General features: G+C 36.8%; 1 pseudogene; it reads right to left on the reverse strand.

Annotated features, from left to right (window-relative positions):
- Positions 1 to 7,478: 7,478 nt before the first annotated feature.
- Positions 7,479 to 7,618, reverse strand: LOC111727376 (annotated as a pseudogene).
- Between the last annotated feature and the right edge of the window lie 2,224 nt (positions 7,619 to 9,842).

Raw genomic sequence — 9,842 nt, forward strand, 5'->3', positions numbered from 1 at the left:
TTTGATGGAAGTGTCTTGGATTGTGTATGAAAACACCACACTGTACCCCCAAAGTGCATCAATGTACACAGTTACCATTCAATAAAAAAAAAAAAAGAAAAAAAAATTATTACTGTAATGCTCCATGTACCGAATGATGGTTGTCACACGGTAGGCACTCAATTAATATTTTTTAAGTAAAGGAATGGATAACTGACTAAATATATTAACTCACCTTTTCCCCCAACAATATCTATTATGAACATATAGAATACTATATTAATAAACATTGGAGATAAAGATAAACAAGACATGGTCCTCAACCTCAAAAAAACTCTCAGTCAATTGAGAGAGAGAGAAAATGACAGATAATAACCATGAAATATATATAGCAAGTGCCATGATTTAAATTTTTTACAAAATTCTATATGAACATATTGAACACATCTGAGAAAAGCGCAGGGAGAGGGATGGGGGCCAGGAAATGTTTCTGGAAAGAAATGAGAATTAAATGATGAACAGCAGTTATCCAAATGAAAAACAAAGGGAAGCTTCCTCAGACGAGGGAAGCATGAAGATGTGAAAAAGAAGGCCAGCTCAGAAATGACAAGTTCCACATGGCTGTGGATTAAATGAGAGGCAGAGAGTTGGGAGGGGAGACAGAGGCCAGACTGTAGGAACTGCTGGGGTTTTTTTCTTCTTATGGGTAATGAAGAGTCTTTAAGAGTCTTAAGTAGGAGATGATAGGTTTTTATATGAGATAATTACTCTGAAAATTATGTAAAAGATAGATTATACAGAAGGTGGAATGGTGATCTAATAGTCAACAAGAGAACTGATAAGGGCTTGAACTAAAACAGTAGCATTTACAAGGATGAGAACCTCTGATTTATACAATGCTCAGGACAGTGATTCTCAGTCTCCGGAGTCTGTGAGAAACATGTGGGAGCCTGTTTCAAACTATTCATTGCCCCTCTACTCCCTCTAAAAATTCCCCTGAGTGCACCCACATTTCTGACACAAATCATTGACATTGTGACTATTCTGATGTCTATAAGTAATCACAGTCCTCAGGTGTTTAGGAGAAACACTGGGACATGGTAATTAGCTAACAGCATTGAGGAGCAAGTGATGGGAAAAAAGGAATCCGGGATCAAGGTGTGAATCAGATGGATGTGAAGCCATCAACTGACATGGTCAGGAAGGTGCAGAGAAGCAGCAAGTGGAGAGTCTCAGATGTTTGTGAATATCTAGATGGAAAGATCAAAAGGGGTTAGAAAAATAAGTCTAAGACTTGGAGAAAAAGTCTGAGCTGGAGATGTGAAGTCATCATAATCTAGATGACAGATAAAATGCAAGTAAAGGAATCTCTTGTGGAGTGGGAAGAAATGGAGGATTGAACTAGAACCTCTAGAGCAGGGGTCCTTAAACTTTTTAAACAGGGGGCCAGTTCACTGTCCCTCAGACCATTAGAGGGTCGGACTGCGGGCCCCGGATGAGTCGGCTGCTAAGCAGGACAGGCAGCAGAGGCAAAAATACCAGCTGGCTGGATAAATGTCCTCAGCGGGCTGCATGTGGCCCTCGGGCCATAGTTTGAGGATGCCTGCTCTAGAGTTCTCCTGAGGGAGGGGAAAAAGGAACTGAAGAAGACAACTAGAAGAAATTGCCAAAAAGGAAACTTTAACAAAAGGAGACTCAAGAGATTGATTCTAGAGAGTGTTTTAAAAACAGGTGACTACAAGCAAAATGTAGTAGGAAAGTCCAATAAGACAGGTGCCTGGAGTCCCGTGCTTTGGGGCAGTAAGCTGGTTTGGGAGAGCTTTGCCAGAAATTCCACAAAGATGTGGAGGTAGAAAACAGAGTTTACCAAACGGAGGAGTGAGTAGGAATGAGGAAATGCCTATATTGAAAAGAGAGTACTCTGTGAAGAAGTTAAAATATATTAACTCTTTCTGACTACATTGCTTCATTATTGTGTTGACTCACTAATAAGAATATGTCCTTGGGAGGGGAGGGGGAGGATGGGTGGAGGGAGAGTAATTGGTGGGACCACACCTACAGTGCATCTTACAAGGGTACATGTGAAATTTACTAGGTATAGAATATAAATGTCTTAACACAATAACTAAGAAAATGCCCTGAAGGCTATGTTGACCAGTTTGATGAAAGCATTTCAGATTGTGTGTAAAACTAGCACATTGTACCCCATGATTACATTAATGCACAGCTATGATTTAATTTAAAAAAAAAGAATATGTCCTTTTTTTAATGAAAAAAGAAATGTATAGTCACATACATTTTCACCAATTGTGAAACCAGCATATAAACACTATTACGTCCCTGTTTTGAACGCAAAAAAAAAAAAAAAAAATTAATTCCACTTGGTTTGAAAGCAAGTATACCACATTCAAACCAAATTCCCTTGATCCTTTGTAACCTGCTATCAACTTTCAAAACAAGTGAGGACAGCTTAAGTCAAAACAGCAACTGGCTTCTCCCAGGCAACTGAAGCTTCACTTTAATGGAGCTTTTTTTCTCCATCTTTTTCTCTAAACTACAGTTCAATCTGCAATATAGGCCTGACCCACAGAAACTGTGAGATAAGAAACATCATTTCCAGTCACTAAATTTTGGGTTTATTTGTAGTAGATAGGTAATGTACTATGTTAAAGAATTGGGCTGAGCATTGACCTAAAGGAATGAAAGGTTTTCAGCAGGAAAGAACATAAAGTGTTCCTGTTTGCAATTTTAGATATTCAGTAAAATTGTCAGAGCAAGCTTGAAGTAATAATTCAGAACCATCAATGAAAAGAAACATTTAAGCAAACAATAATTTCTGCTACAAAATTCTAGTTCTGAAGTTCAATATCCTGCATAAAACTTCCACCTCACTACTTGCACTAATCAGTCAGCAATCAACCTAATTAATATGGGAACACTGCATACTCCCCCCCTCTCCTCTTCAGATCCACTGGACCCCTGCCTTAATCTAGACCGCTTCATCTCCAACCTGCCACAGAAGTAAAGGTCTGGAAAAGGGCAACAAAATGTTTTACCAGTTGTCTCTTTAAAACCTTCCACCCTTTGGGGGAATTTAAAACCCGCATTCCTGCCTGAGGCCAGTAATCAAAGGGACAGGAAAATGTTCTTTACTCTTTGTTTTCTAGTGTTTTAAACCACAGACTATCCCTTTACAGACTTGTCCAAACAAAGGTCCTAAGGGTCAGGAGATTATCCTTACCAGCCATAAGTTCCATGGAAACAAGCAATTATAGTTCTGAAGCTACGACATGTGACACTGGTCAAGTAGACCTGAGCCCAATCACCAAAACCCCTGTTTTTCTGCTTAAAGTTAGGAAGGTTATCTTTGAGACAATAGTCCACTGCCCTCCTCATTTGTCAGCAAATTAGTAAACTTCTCTTTCCTTTCCTTCAAACCACCTGTCCTCACCTGCCTTGAGGGCAAGTACCAAACTGTTGTTAACAAACCTGGACCACTGGCAACAGCCTCCTAATCATTTCTCTACCTAGAGTCTGGTATCCATCTAGTCCACTCCCAAACAGCACCAAAATTATCTTCATGAAAGGGAATGCTACATATCTTACAGCCATTAAATTACAGAAAACAATTTAAGCTACTATAAAAATCATACATTTACTTCTATGATAAAGGTCCCATTCATTCTCCATCATCTCCCAAATCACAATATGGACTGGGTACAATACTGTTGTCAAAACCACAGGGGAAAAACGTTTGTACCCCTGAAATAAAATTTAAAAAAGAAACCACAGGGGGGTTCGGTATAGGTTCAGTTGCTCCTTGCACAAAAATCCAATTATTGAGAGAATGCGGACCTCCATGGAAGAAAAAAATTTTTAGTATGTTTTGAGAAGCTGGCTTAAATCTGTCTCTCCAACTACCAGAGACCATGGTCTTAAAAAGGAGAGGCCACTTGCTTTGGGGCAGGTTATAGTGAATCTCACAAAGGGCTAAAAGCACTGGGGCAGGTTGGGGATGGAGGATGGTGAATCTTAGTATCAGGAAGTCTGCCAGTGAGTTCCTTAGAATCTCATTTGTCTTGTAGAAAATCTGTAATTTCAGGCCTGAACTTTGGGAGGCTGAGGTGGGAGCATCACCTGAGTCCAGGAGTACTGGGCCATCATTTCTGGGAAACAATTCAAAGGGTCAAGTAGTTATTGATAGTTAAAGGAGATTATAAAAAACATACAGGGGGTTATGGAGCCAGTTACAGTACCCCAAAGTTAGTAGGTAGTCAATAAAAAGTCTGTAGAGTGCCTGGTGTAATTTTTCATCAAATTAGAATCTGTATTAATTTGATGTAAGGTATTAATGAGTAAGATATCCTACAGGTATCTCAAAGAAGAAGTTAACAATGTTGAATCACCTTCGATCATTATCACTACTTTTAAACACATGCTTCAATTTAAAGAAAATAAAATACTAGAGGGAAAAAAAAATTTCATTCTTTTTGATCAGTGAAGCCAAACATATCTGGGAGAAATATTGGGGGGAAATTTTAGACTCACATCTCATCAGAAAACTATTCCATTTACCAGCTTAACACCTCTGTGCAGCACTTCACAGCATAGTCTAAGTCCCTGGCCCACTTGGGGAGACACAGTTTTGTAAGGATTCAGAAAAAAGGCAAGATTAGTACCTCAGGAGCCATTAGCATTTCCAGAAGTATTATATGAATTGTTCCTGTGTGAGGCATTTACTTGTAAAAAGGAAACTGGTAATTAATTCAGTCATTTCAACTGCACAATTGTTTCAAGTAATATTGATGTCATGAAGTCCTTTAGTCAAGTAGCCAACTGTTAAGTGAATATGGAAAGTTCTAATAATCAAGAAAGGAAAATCCAATGACTCTACCTATGAAATTAAAATAAATAGAAACTTTCAGCTAAAACCTTAGCTTTTATTTATCTAAATGATGTAGCCACATTCTGCGAAGTTTAATGAAAAATTCCATACGCTATAATCATTTATCCTTAAAATTGCTTTCCTTGAGCAAAACTTTAATTATTTATTCCATTCCTTTTATAACTTTGACAAGGTCAAATATTATAGGTCAGGGGTAACATCAAGAGATAAAGTGGAAAATGCTCTTTTTTACCACTTTGATATATTTTCAAATATAAAAGAACTCTCCACACCACAGTAATATAAATTAGCTGGTAAAGTAATTCTGCAAATTGAAGCCTATTTTTTTCCAACTTAATTGTGTAAGTCAAAATGTAAAAAAAAAAAAATCCTTTGTTATTTATTAAAGAAATAAATATATTCTTCATTAACATTAGCCTTGCTATATATATAGTTTAGAATTAATTTTATAGTCTTCTGAGGTTTTCTTTGTATTTTGAATCGGAATAACCACAATTAAGAAGTTAAGATAACTATTAAGTAAACATATATTTTATAACATTTTGAGAAGCTGTCATTAAGAAATAACACCCCCATAAATACCATGTAACAAGAAAAATCCATTTAAGTCTTATCTACAATTTATACTTCACTTAGATGGTTCAGAATCATAAAAGCATTCATGGAAGAAGATCTAAAAATCATTATATGACAATATTTGTTTAATAGAAAGTGATGGCTTAAATGTTACAACATGTTTCTTGAATATCTTCATATTAAATAGTAATTGAACAAAAAGCCCCCTGGTTCTGCTTAAGGGCAAGTCCCACAAAGCTCTTCATTATTGGAATTTCCAACTTGAGAGCCAAACTAAATAACAAGGAGTAATTTGCCAATTAGAACTTCCTGCTCTTTTCTCTTTATTCCTTAAACACCATTCAGAGGCTGAAACGGTCAAACACTTTTAGCTTCAAAACAGCAACTGAAAGGATTTAATTTGTGTCTCTCCAAGGTGAACCTGTCAAGAGGCAGCAGTGATGCATTCCATGTCCCCCAGCAGCAATTTCCCTTAAAGACAGAAGTGGGCTTCCACTGTTGCAGAATATGGAGTTTCCTTTCCTCATTTCCTATTATTTTATTTCAATTAATGACCTCCAAATTTTATATTTGCATAACTACTGGGCTTAAGAATGTTATGTCAATATGTCCCTGGAACCTGCAAACATTTTCAGACCAAACCTCTGTGTGTGTGTCCGTGTGTGTGTAGGAAATAAAGCATTTTATAGGTACCTGACATAAAAATTGGAACAAGGACCATCAAAACTACAAAACCCAAAACTATGTGGACGTAGAGTGGGCCACAGTACTCTCTATTAGAGCAGGCCTTGGCAAGTGAACTGGTTAAATAACCAGCACTAAAAGACTCGTGGCAACATTTGTATCTCTCACTTGTATTTTCCTAATTATAACTTGACTTAGTGTTTCAATTTGTTATTCAATTTAAAAATCCCAATGATTAGCAGAATTTAGATGAAGGTTTCTAAATTGCAAACACATTTACAGACTAACACTAAATCAGTGAAATCTATTCCTCCTTTCTAATCCGAGGAGAGAGGAAAGAGGCTCTGGGTCTCCCCAGTAAAGACTCACTAGCGCTAGAAAAACAGTCTTCACTTTGCTCACAGTGAGCCTATGCATGACCCTGAAGGAATCACTCCCTGCTCTGAACCCTGGGCCAGGAAAATTAATTAAGGAGAAACTGCTTTTCAAATATTCACTTTCAAAAAGTACAGTAGAACCTCTGTAAGTTGACCACCTCTAGCTCTGTAACTGGTCAATATACAGAGGTGGTCAACATAAGGTACTAGGCCTACTGTACTGATGTGCACATGTGGTGCGTGTACAGTCTATGAAAATCAGGTCAATTTAAGGAGATGGTCAACAAAAGAACTTGGTCAAGTATGGAGGTTCTACCATATTTGTAATCAGGTTTTTTGTTTAATTTATCTTACTTTGCATCACATCGATAATTTATTGACAATGCAGTGGAGTATTTCTATTTGCATATTTAAAAGTCAATCTTAAAATGACAATGTGTTGCCTATAAGAATGGAGTGCTCAGAAGGTCACCCAAGTTGAGAGAAGAGATTGTTTTTACAATAGGAGACAACTGAGGACCAGGATCTCGCACTAAGAGTTCAGGAGAGACTAGTCTTGTTCAGATTGTTGTTAAGGTGGGTCTCCCTCCCTTTCTAGGCAATTCTAAAAGAGTTCAGGGACTGTAAATTAAAATGAAAATACTGCAGAGAGAAAATATAAAGTACAAACAATTTGAATTTCACTGCCACTGTCTCCTTATTTTGCTGTGACTATATTTCAGTTCAAATAAACTAGATTCAAGAGAAATTTATAGTTACAGAACCTAGAACTTTATCATCTTAGTGATTAATTCTTAAACAACTCAAGCCATAAAACTTTCCAGATTAAAAAAAATCAAACTTATAAAATGAAATTTAATAACTATGTTAAAATAGTAACAGAGGTCAACTTAACAGTTTGCAATTAATTCCAAGTATTACTTAATATGCAAAAAAACAAAAACTTCAGTTTTTTTCAGGGGAAAGTGCAAATGCAGTCCCCCACCACCACAAATTATGCAGTTGAGTTTCCCACATTTGGGAAATCGTAGGGGTCAGCATATCCAGAGTGCAATGGATACGCCTTGTCCTGAGAAAACCCCTACCAGGTAAGTTTAAAAAAAAAAAAAAAAAACCTTCTTATCTTTACCAAACAACTCAAATCAATTTGTCCAAAGCAAATATTCATTCTACCATCCTTCCAGGTACCAAAATTAGAAACCAGAAACTCTCATGAATGTTTGTTCATCTGTCACAGTACTGTTACCAGAGTCTATTCCCTAGTCTCCATTCACACTCCTATTCCAGGAGCTGATCACCTGTGTCACAGCTACCAGTCTCCTTCAACTCTAACCCATCCTCCACTGTGGTATCTCTGCACCTCACTAAAGTTTGATCCTGTCAGTCCCTTGCCTTCCAAGCTCCTTTGGCTCCTTCTTGCCACCCATTAGCATGGTGTTCCATACCCTCCCCACTCTGGTTTTGACCACTGGCCAGCATCCTCTGCTCTCACTCTCACATCTTGGGGTGTAGCTGCACCAGCTTCTCTCCATTCCCCAAACAGTCATCCTCCCTGGCTTGGCTTATGTTTCCTATCCATTTTCCCTCTCTGTTTCTCCTCCTTTCTCTGTCTTCTCTATCCTCAGACATCACTTCACCTCTTCTTTGAAGTCTTCCAAAACACATAAATCAACCGTTTGCTCCTCCAAAACAGTTTATTGTCACAACACAATTACTTGGTATTGTATGCATATAACTCTCTGAGATAGCCTCAGTCTCAACTTCCATATATGCCCTTAAACCTAGCTGTTTATTTTTGCGGCCTTACTTTCCAGCAAAATGTTTGTACATGGTAAGTAATCTATAAATATTTGTGGGATTGAATCACTTTGGCAATGAATCTTTAAGTGACAACAGACAGCAATCAAAAGTCATTTCAGGGAGAGTCTCCTGCTGGATCATTTGCCATCATTAAAGAAATGTTGAAAAATATTAAATAATTTAATCATGTTAAATTCAGCAATTAAATATTGAAATACATGGAAAACTGTACTATTCTTAAATGTCCATCAATGAATATTGAGTGAGGCTACTCAAGGGCATGATAGTGCTGTTCACTGAGGTGATATTAAATAGCATTAATAAAATATAATCTCTCCCCATGGGAATTTATAGTCTAAAAAACACAGCATTGGCAATATACACACATACACAGTACTGACTACAAACGTAGGATAATTTATGTTTTATAATTGAGGTTAGAAGTTACTACATATAAATGAGTCTGCAAAGTATAGTGAATCAGACATCTATATGGATTTTAAATTGATGTTATCATGAAATATCTAGTACAGTGCTACCTGTATTGAATTTACAGCATCTTTCTTATACAACTGAGATTATTTTAAGTGGATATTAAAACACATTCATATATATAATGATGTGAAGTCTGTAATAGCTACAGGATTAGATGGATGACAATGGAGACAAATGCAAACAATCAAAAGGCCTATTTCTGGTTTTCACACTTAATGAAAATTTCTGGATTGGTAGTTTATTTATGAACATGGAGAGAGAGAGTATGAGAAAGAGAGACAGTCTCTACTGTCTCTAATCTATCTAAGCTACTTCAAAACAAATTGGCTGCTATTACTTTGAGATACAGAAAATAAAGTCACGTTCTTGGCCATCAAATACTATGAATGGTCACATTCTAATCTATTTTTCTATGATTTCTCTGAAAGCTGTCTAGCCCCACTGTGATTCCTAAAAACAGAATCCATTAGGCTTCTAAGGTCTTTGGCAGTTCTCTCTTGTCTAGTTAATCAACTAATACCTCCTAAGGGTACTTCAGATGAGTGAAAACTGGGGTCATAAATTTCTAGACTGTCAGGAAAATGGGAATTTATACATTAGATAAACCCCAGGGAAGTTACATAGGAAGAACTTCTATTTCAGTCTGGCAGGAAACAAGGAGAAATATCGAGATGTGGTGAAAAGTTTCTTGCAGCTATCTAATTTATTTTAACAGCATGTTTCAAAAATAGTTTCCATTAATAGAATCAGCAGTATGTAAGTTGCATCTAAAGTAAAAGTGGGAAAAACAACTTTTTCTATGAGAATGAAACTTGAAACTTGGACTTTCATGTCTGATGACAAATTTCAATTTGAATATCTTATACAGGAATATGCATTTATATTCTTTAGCATTCTGCCATTTGAATGATCAATTTTAGATCTTAACATGATCTACACATTAAATTATCATTAAATTTCTTTTTTTTTTTTTTTTTTTTGAGACGGAGCCTCAAGCTATCCTCCTGGGTAGAGTGCCATGGCAT

The sequence above is a fragment of the Otolemur garnettii genome, unplaced genomic scaffold (genome assembly GCF_000181295.1).
Source record: "Otolemur garnettii isolate 467f Iridium unplaced genomic scaffold, OtoGar3 scaffold00103, whole genome shotgun sequence".
Classification (NCBI taxonomy): Eukaryota; Metazoa; Chordata; class Mammalia; order Primates; family Galagidae; genus Otolemur; species Otolemur garnettii.